The sequence below is a fragment of the Terrapene carolina genome, unplaced genomic scaffold (assembly GCF_002925995.2).
Source record: "Terrapene carolina triunguis isolate 2854851 unplaced genomic scaffold, T_m_triunguis-2.0 Scaffold58, whole genome shotgun sequence".
In the NCBI taxonomy this organism is placed as follows: domain Eukaryota; kingdom Metazoa; phylum Chordata; order Testudines; family Emydidae; genus Terrapene; species Terrapene triunguis.
The window spans coordinates 27,224,258-27,241,503 of record NW_020664409.1 but is presented as its reverse complement, the minus strand read 5'-3'; the positions used below and the strand labels follow the sequence as shown (position 1 = coordinate 27,241,503).

The 17,246-nt window shown below is 42.1% G+C and overlaps 1 protein-coding gene across 1 annotated transcript in view; it reads right to left on the bottom strand.

Moving 5' to 3' along the window:
• Positions 1 to 17,246, bottom strand: part of PIEZO2 (piezo type mechanosensitive ion channel component 2) — a 279,377-nt gene that overhangs the window by 133,089 nt on the left and 129,042 nt on the right. The window lies entirely within an intron of this gene.

Genomic DNA, 17,246 nt, shown 5'->3' with positions numbered 1-17,246 from the left:
CTGGATACAATTAAAGCCCTTTAGAGCTAAGACGAAGGCTACTTTCCTAAGCATGGCATGAAAAAGATATATCCATCTGCCAAATCAGTCCATTTCCCCAGGTTTACATTTTGTTTTGTCATCCATACTGCATCTCTGTTATAGCCTGAATGCTCTGATGAACATTAATATAATGCTTGTTTTACAGTAGATCAATGAACTATATCAAAAGTTGTACAAGATGTAGCCCAGAGGGCAGGCCTGGATTAACCAATGTGCACTCTGTCCACCTGCATAGGGACCACATCAGGTCTGGCCCTAGAGTTGCCACTTGCTGGGTTTTTTTTAATTGTCCTGGACATTTTTGATTCTGCATTGCCAGTTGCAATGTTCCAGGATTTTTTCATGGGTTACTTAAAGTTACTTGTAATTTCATAGAAACAATACGATCATAGAATCATAGGACAGGAAGGGACCTCAAGAGGTCATCTAGTCCAGTCCCCTGGACTCATGGCAGGACTAAGTATCATCAGACCATCCCTGACAAGTGTTTGTCTAACCTGTTCTTAAAAATCCCCAATGATAGAGATTCCATAACTTCCCTAGACAATTTATTCCAGTGCTTAACCACCCTGACAGTCAGGAATTTTTTCCTAATGTCCAATTTAAATGGCCCCGGCTGCAATTTAAGCCCATTGCTTTTGTCCTATCCTCAGAGGTGAAGGAGAACAATTTTTCTCCTTCCTCCTTGTAACAACCTTTCATGTACTTGAAAACTGTTATCATGTCCCCTCTCAGTCTTCTCTTCTCCAGACTAAACAAACCCAATTTTTTCAATCTTCCCTCATAGGTCATGTTTCCTAGACCTTTAATCATTTTTGTAGCTCTTCTCTAGACTTTCTCCAATTTGTCCACATCTTTCCTGAAATATAGCACCGACAGCTGGACACAATGCGCCAGTTGAGGCCTAAATCAGCGTGGAGTACAGCAGAAGAATTACTTCTCATGTCTTGCTTACAACACTCCTGCTAATACATCCCAGAATGATGTTTGCCCCCTCACCCTTTTTGGGGGGGGAGGGTGTTGGGGGGGGGGGAACGTTACCCTGTTGATTATATTTAGCTTGTGATCCACTGTGATCCCCAGGTCCCTTTCTGCAGTACTTCTTCCTAGGCAGTCATTTCCCATTTTGTATGTGTGCAACTGATTGTTTCTTCCTAAGTGGAGTACTTTGCATTTGTCATAAGAACGGCCATACTGTGTCAGACCAATGGTCCATCCAGCCCAGTATCCTGTCTTCTGACAGTGGTCAATGCCAGGTACTTCAGAGGGAATGAACAGGACAGGCAATCATGAAGTGATCCATTCCCTGTCACCCATTCCCAGCTTCTGGCAAACAGGCGAGGGACACTTCAGAGGATAGTTTTGCATCCCTGCCTATCCTGGTGAATAGCCATTGATGGACCTATCTTCCATGAACTTATCTAGTTCTTTTTGAACCCCCCAAGAACTAGATAAGTTCATGGAGGATAGGATATATATAAGTGCTTATTGGATTTCATACTATTTACTTCAGACCATTTCTTCAGTTTGTCCAGATCGTTTTGCATTGTAATCCTATCCTCCAAAGCACTTGCAACCCCTCCCAGCTTGGCATCGTCCATAAACTTTATAAGTGTACTCTCTATGCCATTATCTAAATCATTGATGAAGGTATTGAACAGAACTGGACCCAGAACTGATTTGCCATGTTGTAGTAGCGATGTGCGCTCCAGGATCTGAGAGAGACAAGGTAAGTGAAATATCATCTTTTATTGGAGGACCGATTTCTGTTGGTCGAAGGGACAAGCTTTCGAGCTCTACAGAGCTTTTTGTCAGGTCCACAGAGCTCTTCGCATAGGAGCACCACAACTGTTTCCCCTATGGCACTCAGATCACCTGGCCACTGGGAGCACTGCCAGCCCAGTACCTAGCTCTCACTCCATGTGCATGGCCCTCAATGTGCCCATGGTGGCGGCTGAGGCTCCTGCTCCTCTCAGCACAGGAAAGCAGCATGGACCTGAGAGATAAGGTGCAGAGACCAGGGTGAGGGAAGCAAGGGTTCCTGGGAAGGGATGGCAGAGGGAGCCCCTGAGCTGAGGCTCCTGGGATGGGGTGGGTGTAGGGGTTATTGGACAGGGGGGTCGGGTTGGTGGTTGTGGAGGACACCTGAGGGGGAAAGAGGCATCTCAGGCTGATGGAGGCAGGGGGATGCCTAAGAGGGGAAATGGAGGGTCAGGCTGGTTGGGGGGGCAGTGGCCATTTTTTCTAATCCTCAGAGATGGCAACCTAATTTGGTACCCAACCAAGTTTGCCCCAGTAGTCCCCCATCGTGCCAGGGGCAGGCCAAATTTCAGTGAGTGGCATTGCAAGCTGGCGCACAGGGTTACACTGCCACTCCGGTTTGGTGCCCTAGGAAGATGCACAAGCAGGTTTGGAGCTCTAGGTAGCTGGGCCTCTTCTCTTCTGTCTAGTTTAAGGAAGATGGAGAGCACCCAGTTTCTATAGTGCACAAGGCCCGAAAATTCTTTAATCCATTCTGCCTTAGGGCTCTTTATGGTGGCCCCTAAAGTGATTGTGTTAAGAAGAATATCTGATTACTACATGAAACTGTGTTCCCAATAGCTTTTCTTTCCCTGTGAGGGAAGGGGACGGGGGGAAGAGAAGAGCAGCCTCTAGACTGCTACTCCATTAAGAGGAGGAGAGAAGGCAGAGAGATACCAGAAGCCCGTTGCCACATAGTCGTCACAAAGTGGTGAGGGGTGTGGGAGTGAGCAAGCAGCACAGCAGCTGGTGCAGGGAGAGAGGGGGCACCCTGGAAAAAAAACAGCAGAGCCAAGATCCCACACAAAGAGGTAAGGGCGCCTCATTCCAGTTGATTTTAGGAGAGCTGTAGGGCTCAGCAGTTATTTTTCATTGGTTATAGAAAGGGAAAAGGAACACACATGCCCCCTTCTCCCCATGTCACTACCTTCCTAAAGACTGGGTAGTCAAGACAATGTACCTGCCTTTGGAGAGACCAAGCAGCAGGGCTCTTTTCAATGCATGGGTTTTTTCTCAATTCCTTCCCCACAGAGGCCAGGGTAAGAGATGGCCCCCTTGATTCATTTCCCCCTTCCCTCCATAGGGAGGGCTTAGAGGGAAGAGTTTGTGCTGGCAGAGGGGGACCTTTGCTCTGAAAAGAGTAGAAGTGAACACAAACACATAACAAAAATCCTCTGAATAGTCCCTGCAGCTCAGTAGGTGAGTGGCTTCCCTCCCAATACGCTGATGGGGGACAGGATTTACACATCTGCACTAGAGACAGGGAATGCTGAGGTAAGAACTGGCCTGGCATGAGGGGCCTACAAGCTGCTTCCTTTCATTTGGCTCATGCTCTGAGTTCACTACCATAAAGCGTCAGGAGGAAGTCTAGCTGGGGTTCTATCTAATTCTATTTGGAGTTTCACTTACAGCTCCATCTCCTCTCACCCCCAACATTGTCCGTGGCTTTAAAACAATAATATGGCCTACGTATGCAATAGTCACAACCTGTCACTGAATACCAACTGCAATTCAGTCACTAAATCAGGACTAATATTGCTATTCTTCAAAAAGTGCTGTGCCAATTCAGTCTGGGCTCTCTTTAGAGGTCTCCCAATCAAACACTGACCAACTGCGACACCACTTGGTGATCACAGCCTAAAATGGTATAGCTTCAAAAGAAAAATAAAGGTGGAAAAAAAGGAAGAAGACAAGTAAAACCAGTGAACCCATTTCCTGTTCTCATTGTTGGGTCACATGCCATATTGCTTTGCTGAGGCACTTGGAAGAGATTTCTGAAATACATGGGAAGTGATACATCAACACGGATGCTGCTGGAACCTTGTGCAGAACCTCCAGGATGGGAGACAGAAAAAAAGAAATGTCAAGAGTCAGAAGGAAGGAAACATACTGGACACATTAGGTGGCCATTCTCTCCCACTCCCTCATACACATGTTTAGTCAGAAGGACCAGGGGACGAGAGGAAAAACAATTCATGTTAAATAGCACCGTCTAGGGGAAGGATATAGCACTAGTATCAAGGAAATACAGCAGCAAGTGAGTTTTTATTTTTTTATACACAGATGAGCGAAAGCAATGTGCAAGTAGGCCCAGGTCTGTAGGAACAGTGTGGAAGGGATATGGGGGGAAAAAACGGAGGGAATGTTCAGAAACAATGCATAGTGTACAAAAAGGAGTCTCCTTGCCAAAGGGTGAATTTGGATACCCCTACACTCAGCAGGAGGCATGGTTTAATGTTGTCTTGCTGTGCCAATTAGTAACTGAGGTTACAAGCTCTTTGAAATGAGTTGGCAGAGTGACTGGAAGGATAGCAGCCAACAATTCCACTTTAGAAGTTTCACATATATAGAGGGGTGGATACTACAGACGGGCAGATTGAGCTGATTTTCCTGAGCAACCAGGTAACTCAGGCTATCGATCTCCCTGTTGCCTTCAGTTCAGATGCTGGTGGAATTAAAAACTAACTTGTGTGGTTAGCCCACCAAGTGTATTTTATGTCAGTGTCTTCAATAGAAATCATGTGGCAAAGGGAACACGTGCAAAAATAATGTTGGTGGACACAAGCATTTAGTAGACCAGAATTATCTGAATAAAACATTAGTGATTCAGGCACAATAACTAAGCATGTGATTGTCTGTTAGGACAATAAGTTTTTACTGGTCCATGGAGATATGCTGTTAGCATTTTATTGCAGAGCAAAGGATAAATTAAGTTTTGACAAGAGCAGTATTTGCCTTGACAAAGTATGTCACATATTGATTTCAGCCTTCAGATGGAGAAAGCTTACAGCATGATCTACTGAACTAAATTCAGCAGCTTGAGCCAGGAATGCTAATCCAAACTTTGAGAGGCAGCGTGGGTCTTGGACAAGTGATTTAATTTTCCTGTGTTAGTTTTCGATCTGTTAAATGGGGATAATTATATTTATCAACCTACCTGTGAGAGGTTCCAGAACTGTCATGGAGATGTAGGTCTATTCTGTTGACTCATCTGGCAGCCAGACCAGGAGGATTTCATTAGATTCTACTCAGATGGATGAAAGATAGTGAGTTGTTGAGGCAAAAGAGTGACTAAGATCTTGCAGGGAAAACCCTAAAAAGTCAACTCAGGAGAAAACTCAAGCTCAGGTTTATGTTTGTTGATCTTAAATTAAGAATAAAGGAAAACATCAGAAAAGTGACTGTGGATGCAGGGATGATGGACATGAAGGTCTTGTCAATACAGTAACTCCTCACTTAAAGTCGTCCCGGTTAACGTTGTTTCGTTGTTACGTTGCTGATCAATTAGGGAACATGCTCGTTTAAAGTTGTGCAATGCTCCCTTCCATTTGGCAGCCGCCTGCTTTGTCCACTGCTTGCAGGAAGAGCAGCCCGTTGCAGCTAGCTGGTGGGGGCTTCTAACCAGGGTGGACCGGCAGCCCCTCATCAGCTCCCTGCTCTCCTAAGTTCCCTGTGCTGCAGCCGCTCAGCAGGCTATCAATCGGCAGTTCAGCTGTCCCTCCCCCCACTGCTATGTGCTGCTCCTGCCCTCTGCCTTGGAGCTGCTCCCAGAGACTCCTGCTTGCTGTGCAGGGAGGGAAGGGGGAGGGCTAATGTCAGGGTGTTCCCCTCCCCCCTGCTCCTGCACCCTCCTTACCCCTTCTCCATATAGAGAAGGGAGGGGACACAGACGGAGAGAGACAGAGAGAGCTTGGGGCAGCAGCAGCTGCTGTCTCAACTTCCTGATCCACTTAAAAAGACAATGCACTTAAGAGTGGGTCAGCTTACTTAAAGGGGCAGTGTGCATCTCTCTCTCTCTCTCCCACACACAAGGTGTGTCTCTGTCTCTGTCTGCTATGCTGTCTCCCCTCCCTCGTGTTCATGCTGCCTTGTGTGAGAGGCTACATTAACAACGTGTTAACCCTTGAGGGCTCAGCCAAGTGTTAGTTCATCATTTAGCAGCAAGGCATTCCCTGGGAAACATCCCTCCCTCTTCCACCCTCTACCTTCACCACCTCAACCAAGCTTCACAATCATCATAGCTGTGAACAGTATTAGTTTGTTTGTTTAAAACGTATACTGTGTATATATCTATATAATATATAATTTTTTGTCTGGTGAAAAAAATTTCCCTGGAACCTAACCCCCCTCCGCCTATATACATTAATTCTTATGGGGAAATCGGATTAGCTTAACATCGTTTCATCTAAAGTCGCATTTTTCAGGAACATAACTACAACGTTAAGCGAGGAGTTACTGTACTAGAAAAGAACACAGTTCAGCTAGTTACAAGACTGCAAACCTGTAATATGTAAATGCTCTTAAATGGTAGTAAACACTGACTAAATCAGTTTGTGTCAGCAGCTTACCAACATAAGCTAAACTGATATAAGCAAGGGTTAAACTGGCTTAACTACATCAATATTAGGGCCTTTCACTTGTTTATCTAGACTGATTTTTAAACCACACTTCTCTAGTACAGACAAGGACTAAGTCATTGTGCATCTGCTGTGTTGAGACTGGGGCCAGGCTCAGTCTCTTCACACTACCTCATAAGAAAGTTGGGATGATTCATTAGTGAATGTTTGTACGATGATTTGAAAATACAAAGAGCTACATAAGTGCTAAATATTATCATCATTATTGCTAGGCATGCCAGAATACGAAAAAGGAAGGTTGGCAAGTAGATGTTAGGAAAAACTAAGGAGAGGTGTGTCTAGCCAAAAGCGAATTGCTAATTATAATTCTTTTCTCTTAATACTATAAAGTGGTAGAGATCAGAAGCTGGTAGGACTATGTGATTTTATATAAATATGTGTGTGTTTTCTGGGCATGGCAATGGGCCGTTGTTTAGGAATGATGGCATACAGCTGTGCATTCATTTGGTGATGTTTTCTAGGTCAGAGGACATGATGTGGCATCTTTTGTCACCAGAGCTTAACACCTGCTCCTGAGCTTGTGGATGGGGGAACACTTAGGAGGAGTGAATGGGTAGAGGCAAAATTCACAAAGCTTACCATCCAATTTGAGGCATACCCTTTTCAAAATATTACAAAACAAAGGGTAACTAGCTTTTGATACCAAACTGAGGGCCCAGTCGTGTGAAATGGTGTGTGCTGTTAAATCAGTCCATCATGCAGGACCAGGGCCATTCCTTTCACTTAGATTTTATGCTTGTGTATTAATACTATTTTTAAAATATTCACAAACTGGCTGATCTTCCAGATTTGTCACATACTTCAAAGGCTAATATCACCCATTTAGACCCAGCATATTAAAAGTTATGATTAACTATTTTTCTCTATTAATTATATGACGCTGGTAGAAATGTAGGGCTGGAAAAGACCTCTAATTCCAGCCCCCTGCTCTGAGACCATCCCTGACACCTGTTTGTCTAATTTGTTCTTAAAAACCTCCAAAGACAACCTCCCTTGGAAGCCTATTCCAGGACTTAACTATTCTTAGTTAGAAACTTTTTCCTAATATCTAATCTAAATCTCCCTTGCTTCAGATTAAGTTGTTTACTTCTTGTCCTACTTTCAGTGGACCAGGAGAACAACAGATCACAGTCCTCTTTAAAACCGTCCTTAACATATTTAAAGACTTATCAGGCCCCCCGCTCAGTCTTTTTTTCCCTCAAGACTAAAAATGTCCTGTTATTTAACTTTTTCTCATTCTAAACTGTTTATCATTTTTGTTGCTGTCCTCTGGATTCGCTCCAATTTGTCTATATATCTCATAAAGTGTGGTGCCCAGAACTGGACAAAATACTCCAGCTGAGGCCTCACTGGTGCTGAGTAGAATGGGACAATTACCTCCCATTTCTTACATATGTTAACACACCTCAGAATGATATAAGACTTTTTTTTTTTTTTTTTTGCAACTGCATCACATTGTTGACTCATATTTGTGATCCACTATAACTCCCAGATCCTTTTCTGCAGTACTACTGCTTAGCTAGTTATTCCCCATTTTTTAGTTGTGCATTTGATTTTCTGTTCTTGAGTGTAGTACTTTATATTTGTCTTTAGTGAATTTCATCTTGTTGATTTCAGACCAATTGTCCAAGTTGTCAAGATGATTTTGAATTCTAATCCCACACTCCAAAGTACTTGCAACCCCTCCTATTTTGGTGTCATCTGCAAATTTTATAAGCATACTCTGACACAGGACAAACCCCATTGTCACCCCACTAGGTACGTCCCCAGCGAACCTACTTTCTGAGTACAGTCTTTCAACCAGTTTTGTACCCACCTTATAGTAATTTCATCTAGACCACCTAGCTTGCTTGGCATATTGTTCCAGCTGGAATGCACTGTTCATTGGCAAGCTTTACAATAAGAGTGTGAAAGAGTTCTGCGTCAGGGTATCTTCGCCCAGACAAAATTTGTGTAGTTATGTGTTATGTTAACTTAAATTTAATAATTAAATGGACAGATTTTCAAAGTTCTCTTCACGCATACAATGTTCACATGTAACATATGGGTGCACATACTCAAGCTTGAATGAGCACATGGGACGTGATCCATCTCCATTTGGCTGCAATTGGAGTTTTTCACATTAACTTTACTGGGAAGTGGATTGGGTCCATGGTGAATTAGGTGCCTGGTGGATACATGAATGTGAAAATATCTGCTGTGAGTGTACACAGACCTGATTTGCTCAAGCACATTTGACATTTCCTCACAAAAGTTAATTACAGTTCATTAAAACTTTGAAAATCTGGCCCCAAAGTCTTAACAATAAACCCAAAGAAAGATACGTCTTCCAGCACTGGTAATATGTACCAATTTGGCAGCAGCAGGAGGTGGAATTTAGCCAGTTTTACGTCATGCAATGGAGACTGATTTTACGTTTGCAATTCAAGCCTGGTTTCCGGATACAGCTTATGCATCATTCTGATAGCCAAGACATTATCCTCCCATATTAATGAGAACCACCTGTACAGAAGGCCAACCAACAACCAGGTATGCCAAAGAAAACCTCACCAATTGCATACTCACTCACCACTGTAGCAAAACACAGATTGGAAACTGGTGTTTACCATGTGAAGAAGGCAGCTGTTTTCAAAAGGTTTTAGCACATCAATTTGTTTACATCAGTTTCAAGTTAAGGGGAAGATACACAGCCCAGTTCATCCCTGGTGCAACTCCAAAAACACGAATAAAGTTGTGCCTGCTCCTGCCAGGACTGAATTTGCCACATATAGTTCCGCAGCTACAATGAAGGAGCAACTCTGGTTGTTGAGTCAAATTAATGGAGATACACCACATATGACTTCTATATAAAGACAAACAGAGAGCGGAAGAGGGGCATTCAAAAGGAGATTATCACTAACCAGCTGCCTAAGACAGGGTTCCATCGCCTTCCTTGGAAAATCAGTAACTTACTGATAGTCTTGGAGCAAAAATATAACTGATCTTCAAGGAGTACACCATTACTAAACTCTTATAGTATGAATGAACTTCAAAGGATTCCTCTTGGATAATCACCCCAACATTTGGATGAATCTGATTGCCTGTATTGCAGAGATTAAGCTGGAAATCTCACAAGAACAAGCTTGCGAAGTTTCTGGTACTTTCTGGCTACAGCCAGTTGTGAACTCCTCCAAAGGGTTTCTTGCTATATTTTCATACTTCAACTTTTGGAATCTATCAACATCAAAATGTTTAAAGGCACATGAAAAATAAAAGAAAAACAAAACAACAAAAGTTAACCCAACTTTTTCATTCTTGAAAAGGTTCTGTTTGCGGTGAAAGCCTGAGTTGGACTCACCGTACATGTCTCTTATGTGGCCCATAAAATTGTGTTTGACAATGTCTGGGTGCAATAACTAAGACCCTGATGTTCCCCTTCTGTGGAAATACCCCTGGGAGAAGAAACAAATAACTGGAAAAATGAGGTTTTTTGGGGACCCGTTTTTGGCAGATTCCTGAGACAGGAACGATGGCCTCATAAAATGGTCAGTGGAGGTTCTGCATAAAGCAAAGGATCTGTGAAAAACGCAGACCAAGGATATCAGGTAGACCCACCACAAGGCTTCCACGGTCCTCACCTGCTCTTCTGCCCCACTACCATTAACTCTCACTGCTGTGTCTGCACATTTAATCCCCTCTATAGGTGGTTTTCATTGTCAGGAGGATATCAGCATTTGTATATACTCCACTGTAACCTGTTATGGTTTGTACTAGTTGTCAATCAGTTCAGCTATGATTGCATCACTAAGAGTGGTGTGACATCAGTTTGTGGCATATTAGGTTCTCTGCAAGGTCATGGAAGTTTAGTGTTCAGTCAGGCCCTGTAGCTCTGACTGTTTTCTGTCTGGAGTTCATTTTCATAAAGGAACACCATCAAGGACTTTTTGACACAAAAATTAAGGATATTTTTAAAAGAGTTAGGGGTGACTTATTAAACCGTCTATGATTAGCAACGGTCCACAATTTTTATGTAATTAAATTATTCACCTGTAATATTAAAGCCCCCAAACACAATATGATGAGAACACACGCAGAGGGAAATGAATGATAAACAATGGGTCTATGTCATCTCAGTGTAACTTGCTGAGTATCCCAGGGGGATTAGCCCTGAGTGAGAGCCACTTTAATCTCAGTCAGAGATTCTTTAGCAGCGCTCATGGCAAGGCTGTTTAAGGGATATCAATACTATCATTGGGGCTACCTGGGCTGGCTGCAGGTCCCCGGAGAAGAGGAGATTGTAGCACACCTTGTCTCGCTGCCTGTTGGCAGAGACCAGTGCTGACCCCACGTAACTTTGACCCAGAAAGTGAAATTAACCAGTTTAAGCTTCACTGTTCATGAGGAGTGAAGGGCAAAAAGTAAACCAACAGCACAGAGAAATATCAATTAGATTAAGGAAAATGAAAGTGTGTTTTAAAAGCCATAATATCTGTAGTAGCACAGTTAAGGATGTATGTATTACATTACAAATACTGGCTAATATTTTTCAAATGAAGGAACCTAAAGTTAGGAGCCAAAATTTCAATCAGAATTGCTAGGTGCTCAGCACCTCTGAAAAACAGGTACCTAAATATCCTAACTTTAATGTTTGAAAATATTGATCATAATTATAATGTTGTATCTTTAAACATACTTTGGCCAAGATCTTTCTGTGGGGATCCTTGTACAGAGGGGTCTGACTGTCTCTGGTTCTCCTCTTGTCTCTCTGAAAGTGGGCAAGGTAAGACCTCTTGTGGTGCTGTGGTCCATTGACAGCCCTCTGGAGAGGTCAGAGAATAGTGTGTGTGTGGGGGGGGGGGGGGGGAGAGGAAGGCAGGGGGATGGAAGGGGTATGCTGCGGAACTGCTCATAAACTACAAGATTGAATGCTTAACTTTCCTTACAGGCAGGAAAATCCCAGGCAGAAATTCAAGGTGATTTTTAAAAACAAAATAAAATATTAATAGTTTACATTTTTTTAAACCCTATTTGATCTTACAGTATTGTTCTATTGAAGAACAGGGTGAAATCCTGGCCCCATTGAAGTCAATGGCAAAAATTCCATAATGTTAAGGTACAATGAAACCCCTAAAAGGGCTAGCTTGGTGTTGGAGGAGACCTGAAGCACACCATCCATGACCCAGAAGTAGCAGCACTGAGCACAACCACCCCTGACTCAGGGAACACAGGTGCAGCGCAGTCACTGTGCACCAACCTTTATACTCATGTAGACAGGCTAACTCCACTTTGGGAAGGGTAGCACACAGCAAACACTAGCCTGGTGAAGTCACTTGATTCAGGGGAGTGCAAAGACAAGATTGGGTCCAATGACAAAGACTCAACAGGGGCTGATGTGGGTCCATGCACAATACTTATGGTATTACAGTTTCTGCATTACGGCATACACAGTTCAGTTAGTTTTTAGTTATGAAGCACCTGTGAACATGGGTTGTGTTTTTCTACTTTTTATTTTGGGCAGTTGGCCAAGAAACAAAGCACATTTATTTTAATCACTGTATTGCTGATCTGTCATGGCATGACTCAATATCTGATGACTTCTCAGAGAAGCATTCTGAAGACTTTCTAAGCAATAGAAACGTGAGGTCTTCTTTGTAACTCTCTCAATCACACTGTCTCTCAGGAGAAATATAGTGTTGTCTTGTAGCTAAGGAAATAGCCAAGGTAACTTTTTTCCATCATCCGTATATCTCCTTGTGAGTCCTGGTTTATAAAAATAACACCGTCTTTCTGCCTCTTTTAATTTAACTTCTTGTCAATTTAACAGAATATCGTATTTCTATTAAATGTCTAATTACTACATAAATTTTGGACATAGCAGTGAGGCAAGGGGAGTCTCATTACATAGCACCTGCTGTGCAGATTTTAGAAGAAATGCCTGCAATTTCACTGGCTATATAGGGATTAATAACAGTAAGTGAAAACCAAAGTGTTAGGATTATTGACATAGTGGGGACAGACACGGCTATTGGGATGTGGCCTGAATTGAGTCAGTTTTTCAGTTTTCCTTGTTTGAGTTAATAAAATGTTTAAAAATATACGTTAAAAGGGTGGAGTTATTTTTTAAAAGTGGGCACAGTATTGAATTCCAGCATTTATCCTTAAAGTTCTGAAGGCAGTGACTTGTCCTCAGTCTTCATCCTCCCATTTCCATCCTCACTGGGAGACTTCCTCTTTCCAATCCTCTCTGAAATGCTCCAGGTCATAGACATCTTCTTCAACTAATAGGACCAAATGGGACTTCATGCCACTCCTAGCTCAGCAGTATGGGTCAATGCAAAGAGACAGGAAGCACTCCCATTCTTCAAATATGGTTGCTGACCCTCCAGGATTGTCCTGAAGTCTCCAGAAATTAAAGATTAATCTTTAATTAAAGATAATGGCATGTGATGAAACCTCCAGGAATTCATCCAACCAAAGTTGGCAACCCTACTTTCAAAGCCCTGGCCCTGCTGGCCCAGTAAATAAGAAATTAGGCCCAGGAATGAAACACGGATCACAGGACCAACATCTTATCCCATAAGCTTTGTTTTACTGTGAAGGCTTTGGTCATCAGTAGGATAAATCTAGACTCTAATTATTCAAAATAAAAAAAATATTTTGTATCTTGACATAAAGAAACAGGAGCCCCAGTGGACATTCTGAATTTCACTCTGTATTTTTCTGTAGTTAGTATCCTGTGCATAGATAGAGCAGATACAGCAAATATGTATGAGTAACAGTTTACAGAAATAATTAGTAATTAATGATACAATAATCCACTGTCTCAATAAGAACTACTGCTCTTTGCAGAAGACTGCATGATATAAAAATAATTATCTGCAGATAGATGGGTTTCCTTAAATATATCTTTATAACTAGAGATTTTATAAGCTGAAGATGATGGTTCTGCAATGCATCAAGTTCAAACTTCTTTCTGTCATCCTTGACATCTTTCACAACTCTGTTTCTCCCTCCCTTTCAACTCATTTCTTATGTTGCCCTCCCAACCCTGGCTCCAACAATGATGCTAGCCTTGACTGTCTATTTGTCAGCCTCTTCCACAGCTGTTCTTGCTTTCTTCCACCTCTAGATTTACACATGGAATACCCTTCTGAACTAGTCCATAAAGCCATTATTTCATCCTCCTCCATATCCCTCCTTTAGATCTACTTCTATCATGAAGATTACAATAACTGCTAACTAACAATGTCTAAGTTGTCTAGCAGTGGTAAAAAACTAACACTGAGTTAAAAAAAACCTGAGGCCAGATTCTCAGCTACAGCCAATATCCGTTTGGCACAGCAGGACAAGGACATCTGTCAGGCAGCAGGTTCTGGATATTTGATTCTCTGTCCAGTTCCATCTCAGCCCTAACCCTGGACAGAGTAATTTGCCTAAGGAGCTGCTTTACACTATACTGTCTGACAGAAGTCCCCAAGGGACCATCCCCGACTAGGGATAGCTGGAGTACAGTGCACTTCAGCCATACTCCTCACTGCCTTCTACATTGGAGGCTGCAGGGAGGTAGTATGGAAATCAGCTATGCCAGCACTACATGTTGAGGAATTCCCAAACTCCAGGGGAATCTTCAACTGGCAAGAGGGAGACAGTTTCTGCTACCTTTGTATAGAATGAGTAGTGTAATGTGATTAGAGCAGGTCTAAGAATCTGGTCCTATATTTTTTCTCTCCCGCACAACACTTTGTATGTGGCTTGTCATGTCAGATTGTGAGCTGCCTGGGACACTTGGAAAGTGCCTAGTACATAGTGGGCTCCACTACAGTCCAAATATTACTAAGTATAATATCACAATAACAGATGCAAGGGCCCTGTGTTTGGCCAGCCCTCGGTAGAGATGGGATATTCACAGAGAGTATTGACCATCAAAACCAGTTAGAAAATACATGATTCATCGAGCCACCCAGCAGTAAAGAAATGATTCCTAACAGGAGAGTTTGCTGCATATAATGAAGCTCATCATGTCCTTGCTTGTTTGGTGGATGAAAACCTGGGACAAAACACCTCCAAAGAAAGGTGTTATCCAGAACAGCACATGCCTTGGGCTACCTCATAGTTTAGATTTAATACAGGCAAGAGATTAGTATAATGGTAAGGACAAGTATTGCCTTTTACCAACAAGAGCTTGAACGTGCCTTTCCAAGCTGCTAACAGAACCGGCCACACCTGTAGCAAAAAAGACCTAAAACTTTATGGGAGTTACGTAGGTATTATTTCTAAATATTATTACTAGTGTTCTGAGTTCTGGGATGTTTCATTATTAATATGCATCTCCCTTGGGAAATTAGTGAGAGGACAATGACAATTAGCTACCTCTGTTGCTCTTTTAGGGGTAAATCCTCCTCTTAAATCAAGTCAAAGTAGGCTCCCTAGCAAAATAATTAGTGCAATTCTGCTGTGAGAAGAGAGGTGTTGAGACAGGAGGCCCATCTCTTGTGTGGTCTGGAATACCGCTCTATAGGTGCTCAGTGTGCTTTCACTGGCAGAGGATGATGGGTAAGGGGCAAGGGCAGCAGATAGGATTCATGTAACATGAATCCACTCATTTCCTCCACCACACAGGGCACTCAGACATCATGCTGTCAAGTGTGATATCAATGCCTAGAAAGATTAGAAAGGGGACACAAGGAGCAGAGAGTCTACTCCATCCATATAGTGGCTCCATATAGAACATACAAATGGATTTCTATTTTCCTTCTGATTGGCCATCCTTATCAGTATTGGGCCTCCAAGGCAGGCCCAGGTCCAGTGGGTTTGTGGTTTGAGAAGAACGTTCCACTTGTCTCTAAGACTTGCTCTTCGGGGGAGGGGGAGAAGAGGGGAAGAAACCTAGAGAATTAATTTGTGAGAAAGAATATACTGCTGCAATGCAATTTGTGTCTGTGACTAATTTGAGTTACCAATGTCACTATTTTTCCTAGACATTTTTTCATTCACCATGCATACACATTTTATTCCCCTTGAATAGCAGAGAAGGGATTGGGCTGCAAACTTTGAATCCAGATCCCAGCTCTTGGGGATGTTCAAATGAAGAGTTCTGAGTTGGGCCCAGGGAAAGGGAAAAATTCCCTCTCTTTTGTAAATATGCAAATAATTCAGCCATTATGACTCTACCAGTATTTTGCATGATCAGAGTGGAAGACGACCTAGAGTAGTCATGTGCTTAGATTCTACTGTGATGGCTGCTATAAAAAGTAAACCCCATAAAAGATAAATAGACGTTATTCAGAAGGCAATTTCCCTTATGCTTAGAACAAGGTCTCAGATTTGACCTGTATGTTCAGGATCTAATACAGTAACTTGCTGGGCACCCTCAACTCTCATTCACTTCAACTGGACTTGAGGTGCTTTCTGCCTTTCAGACGATTGACACCACAAGATAAGGCCCTCACCAGAAGTTAGTGATCTCCATACAGACAATATAAAGACAACAAACTACAATTTTTGTCTTAGATTGTCTAGATTTGTATTAATTTATAAGGTTAAACTCATTCTCTAGACAAACTCATTCATTTTTAAACTGTAAAGTTATAAACACTAAATCTGGCTTTGCTTGGAAGGGAAGCACATTAACTTGTTAGTTACATACCTAAAGGATAAATCATTAGGTGAATATACTAACAATTTAGCGAAAGAATAAGGTAAATGACTTGAGATAAGCCTTATCTTATTAGATTGATCCCATTTCTTCATCTTGGCAAGCCCTCTGCTACCCAACATACTAGATACTACATAAATAAACCATACCTGAAAAAACTGCAGGAAACACTTTGTGCAAGTGCCAACATATAGCTGCATATTTTTTCAGGATGCCACACTTTGTATATAGTTTCTAAGATCATTTTAAATATCTGTCATTCTGTTTATTAGTCAATCTAAAGAATATATGTGTGTGTGTGTGTATATATATATGTATATATATATATATATATACACACATACACATATATATATGGCAGAAATATGATATTTTCAGAATGAATTTTTAAAAATTATATCCTTTTGAGTTGGTGCAGCTTTTCCCTTTCAGTAAATCACTAACTTATCAATGATCATGCAATTAGTTAATTTAGAAGGAATCTGTATTTAAGAATTGGCAGAATGTGTGTTTAAAAGGAAGGTAACAGAAGCAATGTGGTCTTGCTGGCAAGAGCTCAATTAATATTTGTTCAGTACTTTGAAACTTTACAGCACTAAGTCCTAACTAAAGGATTGATTCATCCTCACTGGCAAAGGTCTCACAAACTGCACCCTTCTGCACCAGCAAGGGACACTGTTCCCCGGGAAGAGAGGCACTGCTTGTACCTCCTCCCTCCCCCAGGAACTGGTCTAGGGAAAGATATCTTTAAACTGAAGATGCAGCTCCACAGGAGCCAGGCCACTGCAGAATGTCAAGGGCATATAATGAGTGCCCTGGCTCTACCTCCTCACTACCAACACCACCCACTTTTCAGTCTACTAATCAGGCTTCAATACATGCAGAACCATTTTGTGTCTTATGAAATGTGGCATGAAAATTACATCTGCATATAGCAGAGGCATAAATATAAGCAGGCTTTGTGGCATGATTGCTGAAAGTTCCATAGATTTATCCTAGATAAAGCAGTATGGTAAAGAGACAGTGCTATATTTTTCCATATCCTTTTTATGTTTTAATTTATTTATTGCTGCAGCTTCCCAGGAGGATTCAGATCAAAACATTCAAATTCACCAATGGGCACCATCCTGTTT